The sequence below is a fragment of the Mustela nigripes genome, chromosome 6 (genome assembly GCF_022355385.1).
Source record: "Mustela nigripes isolate SB6536 chromosome 6, MUSNIG.SB6536, whole genome shotgun sequence".
NCBI classification, from domain to species: Eukaryota; Metazoa; Chordata; class Mammalia; order Carnivora; family Mustelidae; genus Mustela; species Mustela nigripes.
This window is the reverse complement of record NC_081562.1, coordinates 99,844,828-99,860,597: the sequence shown is the minus strand read 5'-3', so window position 1 is coordinate 99,860,597 and position 15,770 is coordinate 99,844,828. Positions and strand designations below refer to the sequence as shown.

The 15,770-nt window shown below is 35.1% G+C and overlaps 1 pseudogene; it reads left to right on the top strand.

The window, feature by feature from the left end:
- The window catches only part of LOC132020396 (ATP-dependent zinc metalloprotease YME1L1-like), a 33,883-nt pseudogene extending 18,118 nt beyond the window's left edge, over nucleotides 1–15,765 (top strand).
- The last annotated feature ends 5 nt before the right edge of the window (nucleotides 15,766–15,770 follow it).

Below are 15,770 nucleotides of genomic sequence, written 5' to 3'. Positions count from 1 at the left end.
ACAGACCTGTACCCCTGGGGATAAAAATATATGTTTATAAAAAATAAAAAATTAAAAAAAAAAAACTAGAAATTCTAGAATTTTTGAAAGGATTTTTTTGTAAGTGATCATTATATTATTGGGCAGTGTTATCTATATAATAAGTTAGTACTGATGCCTTGTTTGTGTATTAAGGAGTTCCTGTTGTGGGACAGGGGATCAGATGTTGAGAGTTTGGACAAACCCATGAAAACCAAAAATATACCTGAAGCTCACCAAGATGCATTTAAAACTGATTTTGCAGAGGGTTTTCTGAAAGCTCAAGCCCTAACACAAAAAAACCAATGGTAAGTTGATTAGACACCATCCATATTTGGGAAGAATATCTAAAAGGAAGTCATAGTCCTACCTTTAAGTGGTTACACATACTTTTTCTAACACATATGCACTTTTTTATTGGTTATATTCCATTATATTTGTAAGTTAAGCTGTGTCAAAATGGAAATACCTGTTGACACTCTCCCTTTTCTCATATGAGAACCAAAGTCGAGGACAGAAGCATGAGTGCCTTCATGAGGTTTTTGATAATAGGGTGCTGAAGGAAATCATGGCAATTATACAAAAGAATGCCAGGTTTCGAAATTGCATTCGATGAAATATGATTACTGTCAATAACCTAATTATTGCTTTTCATCAGGTGTCATTTGTCATTGTTGTTATTTGATTTAAGTTTTTCTTTCTTTTCCTCCTCCAGATTCTCTGAGACGAACTCATCTGATTCTCTTCATTCTGCTGTTGTTTGGCATTTACAGACTCTTAAAAAAATCCATTTTTATCTGGTAAAGGCACTTTTTATTTATCTGGCTTTTTAATCTTTTAAATACACGACTTTTTTTCATCGTCTGTCTTAGAACGGAAAGAAAAAAGCATTTCCTGTTTTGTTTTTGTTTTTTAAATATTTTATTTATTTATTTGACAGAGAGAGAGAGAGATCACAAGTAGGCAAAGAGGCATGCACAGATAGAAGGGAAAGCAAGATCCCTGCTAAGCAGAGAGCCTGATGTGGGGTTCGATCCCAGGACCTTGAGACCATGACACCCCTTTTGGAATGAGCCCAACTCTGATTATGAAGCTAAAGAAAACATATTGATAATACTAGAAAGGGGTCATTACAAAGTTTGTAGATTAAATTTTCTATGCTTATCTAAACAAATATTATAATTGCTATTACAATTTTATATTGCCATCATCGTTATAGAATCTAAATTTATATAGACCAATGTAATTTATAACATTTACCAAAATAGGTGGGTCAGTAGGTGGTAACTGTGATCAGTTTTACCAACTCTTGAAGAGCTAATATAGGAATTTCATTTCCTTGCCTAGAATTTCTGTTTCTGTAGGAATAATTTTACATATAGTTGCCTTAAAAATACTAATAAGGGCTTTTATACCTTCATTCATTGTCTTGATCCCTCAACTCTATTCTATATAGATTTTATATACCTCAGTTGGGAATTTTTTTTGACACAAAGTTTGGGCAGAGGAAATGTAGCTTTAGTAGTAGATGACACCTAATCTGTTTCCCTTTTTCCTACAATTTAAAGTTATTGATTACCTTGTCCAAATGTCTTTTGTCCTTCTTTTAGCATATGGATATCTTTGAATTTAAAAAATGTATTTTAATAGATGAAGGGCTAGAACTCTTTTTATATACATATTTGTTTTTATTTTGGGGGGATGCTATTTTTTTTTAAGATTTTATTTATTTATTCAAGAGAGAGATTGTGCGAGAGCACAAGCAGAGGGAATGGCAGAGGGAGAGGGAGGATCAGGCTCCCTGCTGAGCAGAGAGCCTGATGTAGGGCTTGATCTCAGGATCCTGAGATGGTGACCTGAGCCAAAGGTAGCCACTTTACTGACTGAGCCCCCAGATGCCCCCAGATCTCTTAATAAACATAAATTTTGAAGTTTAGCATTCGCACAAAACTGTACAAATCACAAATCTGTACCTTAGTAAGTTTTCACACAGTGAACTCAGTATATTATTGGCACCCATCTCAAGAAATGAAATATTACCAGAAATTTCCTAGTGTCCCTTTCTTCCCACCGCAAGCATATTGTTGTTCTGACTCATAAGACACATTAATTGGCCTGAGTTTGAATTTTACATAAACATAGTACATGTGGTGTATATGGCTTCTTTCATTCAAGGTGATGTTTATGAGATCCATCCATGTTTATAGATGAAGTTTTACTTCATTCATCCCCATTGCGGATTATTCTATGAATCACAATATTGTGTATTCCCCATTAGGTAGACATTGGGTTGTGTCTAGTTTTGGCCTAAAAAGTGCTCTTGTGAATATCTCTTATGTTTCTTGGTGAATATATGTATACATTTCTCCTTAGGGGTGGACAGAACTTTACTTATAACTGTTAACTTTACAAACATTTTATTAAGTTTTAATAATTTAATCAGTAGCTTTCAAAGACCATTCTAAGCCTAATCAAAAAAACTTGTTTACTCTTTAACGATTGTATACATCCTAGAGAAAATCCTAGAAAATGATTTAGGAATCTAAGAGAGTCATGAGTTTTATTCTAGATTTTCATAATGCCCTTCAGCCCAGAGATGTTTCATGTTTTAGTACACTTCTTGTCAGGTAGTTTCTTTTTAACCCTGACCAATGTACTTGAGTTATTTTTTTCCCCACTGAGAACTATTTAAAGTTGTCTAATACAGGGTTGCAAATTGGCTGCAAACGTATTATAAGACCAGTGTAATTTAAAATAAATACATAAAAGTACACACATAAATGCACTTTTAATTTAAATTGATAGCTAATATTTTTAATGATGTCTGTTGGATTCTTGACAAATCCATAGAAATTTACTGTGCTTGGAGGTAAACTTCCCAAAGGCAAGGTACCTTCCCTTTACCATGACTTGATGTTAAAAACAAAATACAATAATCCATTGCTAATTTAATTTTTACCGATTTAAAAGCTTAAGGTTTAGTTCTTAACGGCTATTTTACAAATAAGTCTTCATTCTGAACATACCATTGTATAACCTTTTTTTGAGAGGAAGAGGAAGGGGATTTTGAATTTTATTACAATTTCAGATTTTAAATTGTGAGAATAGTGCAGATAACTCTCTGCACTCTTAACCAGACTGAGTAGTTTTTTAGCATTTTGTCCCATTTTCTCACTTTCTTTACATAAATGTATTTTTAAACTGTTTAAGAGTAAATTGTAAAGCTCATGCTCCTTTAACCCCAAATACCTTGTTATGTATCTCCTAAAAAATAGGATTATTCTATTACATAACTCCAGTATAGTTATTAAAGTCGGGAAATTTCACACCATTCCAGAACTAATTATGAAATTTAGTTATATTCAAATTTCTACATTTCTCTTATTAATACCTTTTGTAGTGAGGTCCTCCCATCCCCCACCCCAAATCCAGGTTTAGGACACAATCCAGGTTTACACATTTAGATTTTTCTTTAATCTTTTTTTAAAAATTATTTTAGAGAAAGAGAGAGAGGGAGAGCAGGCAGTGGGGAAGGGCAGAGGGATAGAGAGAATGAGAATCTTCAAGCAGACAGATCATGATCTGAACCAGAATCAAGAGTTGCTGCCTAACTGACTGAGCCACCCAGGTATCCCTAGATTTTTCTTCAATCTGAAAAAGTTCTTTAGCTTATTTATTTATTTATTTATTTAAGAGAGAGAGAGTGAGCACATATGCAAGTGCAGGAGTCAGTCAAGGGGAGGGCAGAGGGAGAGAATCTGAAGCAGACTCTGCACTGAATGTAGAGCCCCATGCAGGGATCAATCTCACGACCCTATCATGAAGTAAGCCGAAGTTTAATGTTTAACTGACTAAGCCACCCAGGTTCCCTTCCTCACTCTGTTATTATGAGAGTGGGTGTGGATATTTCATGACCTTAAAAATTAGTATACATACTAATTTGTGGAATAGTCCTGTTTGTCTTTGGCATTTTCTCTTTTAATGACTGTTGTGATTTATAATTAGAAATACATATTTAGGGGCACCTGGTGGCTCAGTGGGTTAAAGCCTCTGCCTTTGGCTCAGGTCATGATCCCAGAGTCCTGGGATCGAGCCCCGAATTGGGCTCTCTGCTCAGCGGGGAGCCTGCTTCCCTTCCTCTCTCTCTGCCTACTTTTGATCTCTGTCTGTCAAATAAATAAGTAAAATCTTAAAAAAAAAAAAAAGAAATACATATTTAGTTTTAGTCCCATTTCTTGTAGTTTTATAGTGATGACAGGAATAGATTTGTCTTCTGTTAATGAGTCAACTTTTAGGGCACACCTTAGGTTAGCAGCTGGTTGCCAGGAGAATCAACCATGTGATAAGAGGGCTGGAACTTTCCACAAATTAGTATGTATTTTGCAGTCTTTTGGGATGAAGTCCTTAACTTACGGTATTTGATGCTATCTTCAGGTGGGTAGCATCAGAATTGATTTGAATGTTAAGGTGCCGGACGGGTGTTGGAGAATTGTTTATTGGTGTGAGGGAAAACCATATGCTAGAATTGGGTACAAGATTGTAATGACTTTGTGGTGTCCTTGGACTATATGATCATGCTATGCTATAATCACTTACATTAAACTTTAACGGTTTCCAGTGTTTTGTGGTTAAAATTAGCAGTCTGAGGGCTGGGCAAAAATGTATATAGAGGAAAGAGAGAAACATGCTTTTAGTTGTCGAATGAGTAGGTCAGAGGAGTAAAAGGCATAGGAAATATAGTCAGTGATACTGTAATAGTGTTGTATGGTGACAGAGGGTAGTTATACTTGTGAGCACAGCATAATGTTTAAACTTGTCAAATCACTATGCTGTGCACCTGAAACTAATGTAACTGTGTGTCAACTATACTCAGACATTTTTAATTAAAATAATAAAATCAGCACTGTGGTGATCATCTTATTATCTCAAGGCTTTGCCTATATCCTTGATTATCTCTTTAGAATAAATTCTAGATTTACTCATTTATTTATTCATTATTCTGGATTCTAATACTAGAAGTGGAATTGGTAAGTTAAAGGTGGCACTCATATTTAAGGTTTGTTTCTATACTGCCCACTATCTGTACTGATAATGTTCAGCAGTATATAAAACTATTTGCATGAATCTCTGCTAATTTGGGATTCATTTATTAAAATCAGTACTATAACATCAAAAAGTTTAAAGTTTAAAGTCATAGAATAGTTAAACACTTTTCTTTCTAATCACAAGAGATATTTTGTAAAATTGTTGGAATATTCTCAGTTACAAAAATACATTCTACCATTTAAGCCAGTTAAGAATAACAATAACATAGCAATACAAGGGGTAGTCTTAAAGGTATTTTTCAACAACTTTCCTTTAAAAATAGTTTTTTATGTTAAAATATAGCATGAATACAGGGCTTTTTGCCTTTTTAAATGAAAAATGAAAAGTTGTGAAAACCAGAGAAATCTGTTATTCCAACTTATGAAAAACGCACTGCTGTTATGAAAATTTTCTAACATAGGAAAAGTTACAAAGCTTAGCATGAACTACTTTACCTCTACATACTTTGTTATGTATCACCTAAGATTAAGGACATTATCCTAAAGAGAATAATTTATCCTACCAAATGAAATTAAATACTGTTTCCTTAATATCTTGTACTCCGGAATTTCTTCAAATTTTCATCAGATGTCCAAATCAAATTTTCATCAGAGTTTCTGAAATATGTTTTATATGTGTCACATTTTGTTGCTTAATCTTTTAATTTGTGTTTATGTGAATTTTATCTTACTTGTTTAATGACAGATAAGTTTATTATGTTCCATTCTCTCAAGATATAAATGGTAGAGGGAAATTAGTTTTAAAGAAGTTCCTGAAGTGAATCATTACTAGAGACATGTGTTTTGCTTTGTTTCAAAATAATAGTCATGTGCTTTCAACCGGAAAACTATGTATACATTAATCAATAACTACTTGTTTCATAGGTTCACATCAGGTTTTATTTTTATTTTTTAAGTTGAATCAGTGTATTTGTTTTCTCTTTTAGGAATACTTTTAGTTAGACCACCAGGGACAGGAAAGATGCTTCTTGCTTGGGCTGTGGCTGGAGAAGCTGATGTTCCTTTTTATTCTGCTTATGGATCAGAATTTGATGAAATGTTTGTGGGTGTAGGAGCCAGCCATATCAAAAATCTATTTAGTATGTTTTAATGTATCTTTCATACAATACAAAATTTTGTTAATTTTAGGGGAAGAGGGATTCTTACCCTTGATTTGTTATTCGATTATGATTGATAGCTGACCTCACCATTGTGGGGTTTTGTTTCTAGGTAACTTAATGTCTAACCTAAAACAGAACTGTACTTTCCCAAACAGAGGAGCTAGAAGTGTTAGGTAAAGTTTGGGTCTGTTGAAAAGCTGGGTTTTCTGTTGTTGTTGTCCTTTTTATCTTATTCATTAATTCAGTAGTTTTAAATAAGGAATAGTTAGCCTCAAATCTGACTGTGCCTTGTACAGTCAGAAGAATGAGTACTTGATTATTTTTATTATATATCATTTTGTATGATACAGTTTTTTTCCTGAGGCTGCTGTTCTTAAATCCGTTTTAAAAGAAAGAAAGAGATCTCATTTTATGCACTTTCTCCTTAATGAATGTCTTTTGTTGCCTTTGACAGTCTTACAGGTTTTTAATACTTACATGATTTTGTTAAAAAAAAACATTGATTTCATTAAACTTATTTGTATCTCTTCTCTCTTCCTAGGGGAAGCAAAAGCAAATGCTCCCCGTGTTATATTTATTGATGAATTAGATTCTGTAGGTGGGAAGTGAATTGAGTCTACAATGCATTCATATTCAAAGCAGACTGTAAATCAGCTTCTTGCTGAAACGGATGGGTAATTGAATCTTCGTCTGTCTTTGGGATATCGTAATATATTTGGGAACATTCAAGAAATAGCGGGGCATCTGGCTAAGTCAGTGGAGTAAGCAGCTCTTCCTCTCTGAGTTGTGCATTTGAGCCCCATGTGGAGTATAGAAATTACTTAAAAATAAAATCTAGGCAACTGAGTAGTCCCTGTGCATGAAGTCAAGACAAGTTGCATTCTCTGTATTGTGTTCTTTCAATTACTAATGGGCTGACTGAGGTATCAACTCTTCTTAATTGGTGATCTCTATACCTTTTTTCATTGATTGTATCATGACAGGAAAATGATTCCCATTTAGAATACCAGTCTGTTTGGATACGTAAAGAGTGTTTGCTGATTCCTCGCTTTTAGTGTTGTGGTAGATTAAAAGTTTGCATCAGTTTTTATAATATAAAGAGCAAGAAGTGGGGTTTCTTTGCAATGGCCACGGTCGCCAAACTATGGAAAGAACCAAGATGCCCTTCAACGGACGAATGGATAAGGAAGATGTGGTCCATATACACTATGGAGTATTATGCCTCCATCACAAAGGATGAATACCCAACTTTTGTAGCAACATGGACGCGACTGGAAGAGATTATGCTGAGTGAAATAAGTCAAGCAGAGACAGTCAATTATCATATGGTTTCACTTATTTGTGGAGCATAACAAATATCATGGAGGAGAAGGGGTGTTAGAGAGGAGAAGGGAGTTGGGGTAAATTGGAAGAGGAGGTGAATCATGAGAGACTATGGACTCTGAAAAACAATCTGAGGGGTTTGAAGTGGTGGGGGGGGTGGGACGTTGGGGTACCAGGTGGTGGGTATTATAGAGGGCACGGATTGCATGGAGCACTGGGTGTGGTGAAAAATAATGAATACTGTTATGCTGCAAATAAATCAACTTAATTAAAAAAAAAAAGAAGTGGGGTTGCTTTGGAAGAAGGAAAGCCTTCTTAAAACCAAACAGGAAGTCTAGGAGCAAATAATTTGAACTGGTAAGCTTGAGAGTATTTTTTCACAAATTAGGTTCCCTAGCCTTTTCCGTCAGGTCATGTCTTCCTAAGTAGAACAAATACTGTGAAGGCATGTAATCATAGATGACTTTGTGATTTATTGTTAACAGTTTTATTGAAGTGTACTGGCCTAGTAACATTTGTTCTTTTTAAAAAATAATAGAGATGTCTTATCACATTGGGTATAAAAAAAATCAGTCCCTTTTCTTTACTGTTACGAAATTTAATGATAGTTTTGTGTAGAGCATTTCTATATGTGTATTGTTTTAATTTTCAGTGAAATGTTACTTTCCTTCTTTTTTTACTAGTTTTAAACCCAATGAAGGAGTTATAATAGGAGCCACAAACTTCCCAGAGGCATTAGATTAAGTACATATTAAAAGACTGTTTTTACAAGTACTGATACATACTGAAACATGGTTGAACTTTAAAAGAGAAGGAAGCCCATCACCAAACATCACATATGATTCTGTTTATGTGAAATGTCCAGAATAAGCAAATCAGTGGCAACAGAAAGTAGATAAGTGGCTGCCAGAAGGAGGGAAGAATGGAGAGTGACTATTGGTAGCTATGGGGTTTCTTTTGGAGTGGGGGAATAAAAATATTCTTAAGTTAGATTGTTGGTAATTGCACAACTCTGACTATATTAAAAACTACTGGATTATCTACTTTAAATTCTGTGATGTATGAATTAAATTTCAGTAAAGTTGTTAAAAGAATCTTCTGACAACTTTATATCACAAAAGTTTGGGGGTGGTAGAGAGCATTTTTAAAATAAAATTTATTACAGTTTTAATTTTTTTATTTTATCATAGAAGTTATTCATATTTTAATTTGTTCTAATCATTTTTTTAAATCTTGTCTAAGTCTGTGGTTTAACATTTTATACTTACAGCAGTTGTGATAGGAAGCTATCACAGTGTAGCTCTCATCATAGACTGCTGCAGAGTTATTGTTCCTTGAGTGACTAGTTTGCATGTTTTTGCTTATGAGGATTGCGTACTATCTATCTCTATCAACCTTTGTTCTGCCTTCTGGTTATTGAAACTGTTACTTGAGCCATGTTTTACAAGGAGTTATCTGAATATGCAGAATTCCAGTCTAGGGTGGAATTGGTGATGGGGATTAAGGAGCACACTTGTGATGAGCAGTGGGTGACATGTGAAATTGTTGAATCACTGTATTGTACACCTGAAACTAACATAGCACTGTATGTTAGCTGTCCTGGAATTAAAATAAGAAATAAAACTCCATCCAAGATGATAATCCTTCACAAATATTTAATGTTAATGGATATGAGAGGCATTATCTTGCAACATGTAGTCATATTTACTCTTCCAAACATGAAATTGTCTATCAAATAATACTAGAATTTTTATTTTTTATTTTTTTTAATTTTTTTGATTACTTTTCAGTGTACTAGAGTTCATTGTTTATGCACCACACCCAGTGCTCCATGCAATATGTGCCCTCCAAAATACCCACCACCAGGCTGGCCCAACTTCCCACCCCCCACCCCTTCAAAACCCTCAGGTTGTTTTTCAGAGTCCATAGTCTCTCATGGTTCACCTCCCCTTCCAATTTCCCTCAACTCCCTTCTCCTCTCCATCTCTCCTTCTCCTCCATGGAGGCTAGTAAAATTTTAGGTCATAATTTGAAAGTTTATAAATCATGTCTGGCAACTCTGCGTTTCTTTATTTTTCACAAAGTTATTTAAATTTAAGAACTTTTGTGATGTGTCCCAATGGGGCTTTAATGATCTATTCAATGGCAATTTTGGTTTTCCTTTAGAAAAGGTAAGTTTATTTTGTAGTTACAGTGATATAAATATTTTAAGTGTTAGTTCAAGATACCTGTTTTCAGGGGCACCTGGGTGGCTCAGTGGGTCGAGCTGCTGTCTTCAGCTCAGGTTGTGATCTCAGGGTCCTGGGATCGAGCCCTGTGTCAGGCTCTCTGCTCTCTCTCTGCCTGCCTCTCTGCCTGCTTGTGAGCTCACTCTGTCAAATAAATAAATAAAATCTTTAAAAAAAATAAAAAATATTTTTTTAAAAAGATAGCTCTTTTCTTTTTTCTTTTGGAATATGAGTCATTTGTGAAGAGTTGTTTTGGAATTTTAATATTGTGTTTACCTACGTAGCTGTGGATCCAGAAATTATAGCTCGAGGTACTGTTGGTTTTTCTGGAGCAGAGTTGGAGAATCTTGTGAACCAGGCTGCATTAAAGGCAGCTCTTGATGGAAAAGAAATGGTTACCATGAAGGAACTAGAGTTTTCCAAAGATAAAATTCTAATGGGTAGGCTTTCTTTCTTTTTTATTTTCCCTGTCTTACACTGTTCATTATGTTAGAGAATAAATTCTTTTTGAGAAAAATGTTATAAGAAAGAAAGGTATAGGAGCAAGAAAATATTTACTCAAAAGTAGCCAAGCAACTGGGCCTCTTACAGAACAAATATAGTTTATATGATTATACAGTTTGGGGGCAGGAGGTGCCCATGTGTTTACTCTTGTCTGGTATAGTTGATAAAAGAATAATTGTACTGATAAAAGAAAAATTTTGCTAATTTTCAGTATTTGATTTTAAATCTTGAATCAGCTTCAGAGCAATTTCGTTGTGACACTTCTTGTTTAAGTTTATTTTCTGCAAATAGAACTAAACTTTCCTGGTTGACAGTAAGGAGTAAGAGGACAGCTCTTACAATTTTGGTTGTCAGTTGGCAACTTACTTTGGCTTAAAATAACTTATTAACGCTATTAAGTCATGTCACTCTAAGAATAACTTAAAGGCAAATGGGTTTCATTCATCTAAATATACCTTCTTAATAGAATAATTTTATGCAATTAAATTTTTATCCTTAGGGCCTGAATGTAGAAGCGTGGAAATTGACAATAAAAACAAAACCATCACAGTTTATCACGAATCCGGTCATGCTATTATTGCATATTACACTAAGGACGCAGTGCCTATCAACAAAGCTACAATCATGCCAAGAGGGCCAACACCTGGACATATAAGTATCTCGTTTTTTTCTTTTCCTTCAAATAACACTCTCCAAAAGCTTTTGTAGGAAACTGTTGAGGAAAATAATTAAAAAGAAAATTCAACTATGTTCTAAGTTTGCCAGTAAGTTTCCTCTTTAATCTTCTGAACCATTGTGAGATCAGAGATACTCGTGAAACTTATCTGCTAATATAGAATACTAATAGTTCAAATATTATATATTTACATGATGAAATTTAAGTCTGGAATGACACCAAAGTGTCATTCTTAAATATGTCATTGCTTTTTTTTCCCTCTGCAAAGAAACTAGATTAGTGGTTCCACAGTCTTTCTAAGATTTTTCTGAGTACAAGTTTCATTTTCTTTCTAAGGATAGACATTTTAAGCCTTTTTTGGCACCTGGGTACAGGTCCATCCTATTGCAGAATTATCCTATTGCAGGATTATATAGCTATGGCATGTAAAATAAACTTTTGCTTTATAAAGAATTTTTTTTCCTTTGTATAATGCCACTTTTGTCGTTAGTTGCCTACGACCATCTCTACTAAATGTCTCTGAGCTGTCAGCATCATGATATTAAGTACTATAGCAAGAGCCAGATGACAATTCTGATCATTAATGTGAATATTTCCAACTGTGTCTGGAGTTTTTCTTTGTTTTCAGTTGTCTAGGTGTCCCTCTTGCCTGAGAACGACAGACGGAATAAAACTAGAGCTCAGCTGCTTGGGCAGATGGATGTTAGTATGGGAGGAAGAGTGGCTTGAGGAGCTTTTATTTGGAACTGACCATATCACAAGTTGGCTGTAAAGAATGGCTTTAGTTCAGATTGTGCTTGCTGATTTAAAAATATTTTAAAATAAAGTCTATGTATATTTTTAAATTTTAGATGCTTCCAGTGATTTTAATAATGCAACTAAAATTGCAAAGTGGATGGTTACCAAATTTGGAATGAGTGAAAAGGTAATACCTAATTTTACCCCTCCCTCATGTATCAAATGATGACTGCCAAGTGTCTCCTTATGAGACAGGGTTCTTTTTTTTAAGACTTTATTTTTTTATTTGAGAGAGTGAGCATGAGAGGGGGAATGGTCAGAGGGAGAAGCAGACTCCCAGCTGAGCAGAGAGCCCAACGCAGAACTTGATTCTAGGACTCTTGGGACCATGACCGGAGCTGAAGTCAGCCTCTTAACTCACTGAGCTACCCCAGGCACCGTATGAGAGAGAGTTCTCGTTATAAATTGGTAACATTTACTTTTCCCCTGTCTCATTCTGAGTAGATTTGTCACAGCTCATTCTAAACTAAACTTTTTTTTTTTTTGAATACTAAAATATAGTATTCACTTTCCATTCTGGCTGCTTGGACAATAATAGTGTCTCATGAGTTAAGCAAATGATAAGATATTCTGTTTCTGTTCATATGACCTAAAACTTCTGTTTGCCGAGCTTGCTTATTTTACCCTTCCCACGTATTTCACTCTCCTACGTTATCACTGTGACTTCACACAGCACTTCTAATACACTACATTGTGAATTTCTGGATTTGGAATAGTGGCAACGGTTTTCTAAGAAGGTACTCAGAACCATACTTAGGATTTTAAAGTTTCTCTCTTGTTCATACTTTTTAGTCTTACACTTTCAGAAGAATGATGAAATTTCTATACTGAATTTCTTCCTTGCCCTTGATGAGGTTTCCTTAAGTATAGGATAGTACTTCCTCTGTTAACATTTATTAGTGGTTTGGGGTGTTTCTGTTCAATTTCTTTCTTTTCATTTGTTTTAGCTTGGAGTTATGACCTACAGTGATACTGGGAAACTGAGTCCAGTAACTCAATCTGCTATTGAACAAGAAATTAGAATCCTTCTAAGGGTAATAATTCTGTTTTTCTGTGCTTATTCATCTGTCTACTCATTAATGTGCCTAAATAGTTAGGTGCTACCAGAAGATAATGGTTATCCCCTGCTTAGAACTGTCACTATATATAATCAAGAGAATGAGTGCACCATTGAAGCCATGATTTCAGTATGTAGTTGGGAGCCTCTGGTCATAGACTGAATCTTATTTTATTCTGGCGATAGGCTAGGAACAGTTAAAATCAGTAATTATAAATATTCTACTTCAGCTGTAAAACAATAGTGTTGTTAGACTAGGGGGGATATTTGATTATTTGAGTCTTTATTATTTTCACTCTGAAATATATTTTATTCAACAAATATTAGTTGCTTTGTGCCTCGCTGTGTACATATGCTGAGAATGAAGCATAAAGGGCTTTGAAAACAAAAGTCTTTTGGATTGCAAGGTCCAGAACAGAATATGTGAGCATTGATTTAGTGAGATGAGTCAGTAGGTACTTGGAATCTCCTTAAGGTACAGCAGATGCTTGGATTAGGGCAGTGAGAGGGGAAATTGAGAAAAATGAATGCATTCAAGAGATACTGATCTAGTGGAATCAAATACCTTTCTGATGTTTGGGTGAGAGAGCAGCTAAATTAAGTAACAAAGCTGTGTTCTCGATTTCTGCCTGGTGCAGCCATCTAGTTGTGTGTGCCATTGACTGAGAAAACAGTGATGATGGCCTAAGGTGGGGAAGTGTGTAGATTATCACCTGAGTTTTATACATATTGAATTTGAAGTATTTTCTTTTTTTAAGGTTTTATTTGTTTATTTGAGAGAGAGTGAGAGAGCATGAGCATAAAGTGGGGTAAGTGAGGAGCAGAGGGAGATGCAGACTCCCGGTTGAGCAGGGAGCCTCATGTGGGGCTCGATCTCTGGACTCTGGGATCATGACCTGAGCTGAAGGCAGACACTTAACCAACTGAGCCACCCAGGCGCCCCTGAATTTAAGGTGTCTTAGTGAAGATTTCAAGTGGGGAAGGATACGTGGGTCTGGTGCTTAGTGCAGATGTTGGATATGTGCATTCCATTTGGATGTACATGAAGGCAGGTCTTGGAATGGAAAAGATTGAGCTAAATGGCAGAAAGTCTAGTGAGTGAGAACTGGAATTAGGGTTGTAGATGGCCGAATGAAGGATGTTGAAGTCAGATGGTGTAAACTTCAAAGAGCTCACCTCTTTACCCTGAAATATCTGGGATAGAAGGGAATCACTTGAGGGATTCAGAGTCTCCCCAGGAGGGCCAGGTTTGATTAACTCAAGGACGTCAAAGCTTTAAAGTCATTAAGTTTATGAAAAGTTTATATGATAGAAAGGTTTAGAAGGTGTTTCAGAAGAGGAATTCTCTCTCCCTTGCCTGAATCTTCATTCTCTCTCTCTCTCTTTTTTTTTTTTTTACGATTTATGTTATTTCGAGTAAATTATCTCTCCTAGTATTAGAACATTGGAAATACTCTTTCTTTGCTCTTAATACTTTTCTGAAATGTTAAGCATACGAGGGCGGTAAGTATTCTTTCCACTAGATGGCACACTTACATTGTTAATAAGGAAAATGATGATTAGCTAGTGTACATTTTAAGTTCAAATGCATATGGAACTTAAAGATATAAAAACCTATCATAGTCTTACATGTTACAGTGTAAGGGTTTCATTCCAATGGAGTTTGTTGTTTTTTTTTAAAGCATTATTTTTTTAAAAATTTTATTTATTTATTTGACAGAGAGAGATCACAAGTAGGCAGAGAGGCAGGCAGAGAGAGAGAGGAGGAAGCAGGCCCCCTGCTGAGCAGAGAGCCCAATGCGGGACTCGATCCTAGGACCCTGAGATCATGACCTGAGCCGAAGGCAGCGGCTTAACCCACTGAGCCACCCAGGTGCCCCCAATGGAGTTTTTAAAGTCAATACTAATTCATCCTAGGTTATTAGTTTCAATATTCCATGACATATTTATAATACTTTATATGTTATCTTTAATTTTATATTTCACTTGACCATAACAGTTTTGTTCAGAATGTCTAATGATGTTTATTTTTAATAATTGTGTTATTTTTATATGATGTATGCTTCTTGGTGTTGGTAAACTCATTTTACAATGGTATAGTCACTGACTGACAGGTAAGTTGTTACCAAATAAGAGTAGAAAAGTAGATCTTTCCTCACCCTTTAAAGTGAATAAATTGGTGAAATCTCACAAGGCAAAAGGAGCAAACCTGCCTTTTCTTTTTAATGTGTATATTGAATAAAGAAATAGATTTCTTTGTTCGCAGACCTTATTTAAAAAGCAGATAAGTATACTATATACTTATATATTTTTAAGTATAGCTGCCTAAGTAGTACTCACTTATCCATGTGATACATTTTGAGGTTAAATATAGAATGTTTGCAAGTATGAAACTAATCCTTGAGAACCAAGCTTGCCTTATCTATTGATCAATCAATCAAGTAGGCTCCATGCTGGGTGTTTAAAAGCTCCATGCCTTAAGATACTCTTAATCTCACAAAACAAACTGAGGATTGCTGGGGGAGGAAGGGGGAGGGATGTGGTGGCTGGGTTATGGACATTGGGTAGGGTATGTGCTATGGTGAGTGCTTTGAAATGTGTAAGCCTAATGATTCACGGACCTGGACGCCTGGGGCAAGTAATACATTCTATGTTAACTTTTAAAAGAGCTTCATGCTTTTATCTTTTATAAATAGAAATGAATATAGTTCACATTTTTTAAGGCATATACTTTTTTTTTTCTTATTTATGATTTTTGCTTCTACTAAGTTTTCTGCCTCTTTGATACCTCCTTTTTTTCATTTCAGGACTCATATGAATGAGCAAAACATATCTTGAAGACTCATGCAAAAGAGCGTAAGAATCTAGCAGAAGCTTTACTAACCTATGAGACTTTGGATGCCAAAGAGATTCAAATTGTTCTTGAGGGAAAGAAATTGGAAGTGAGATGATAACTCTTAA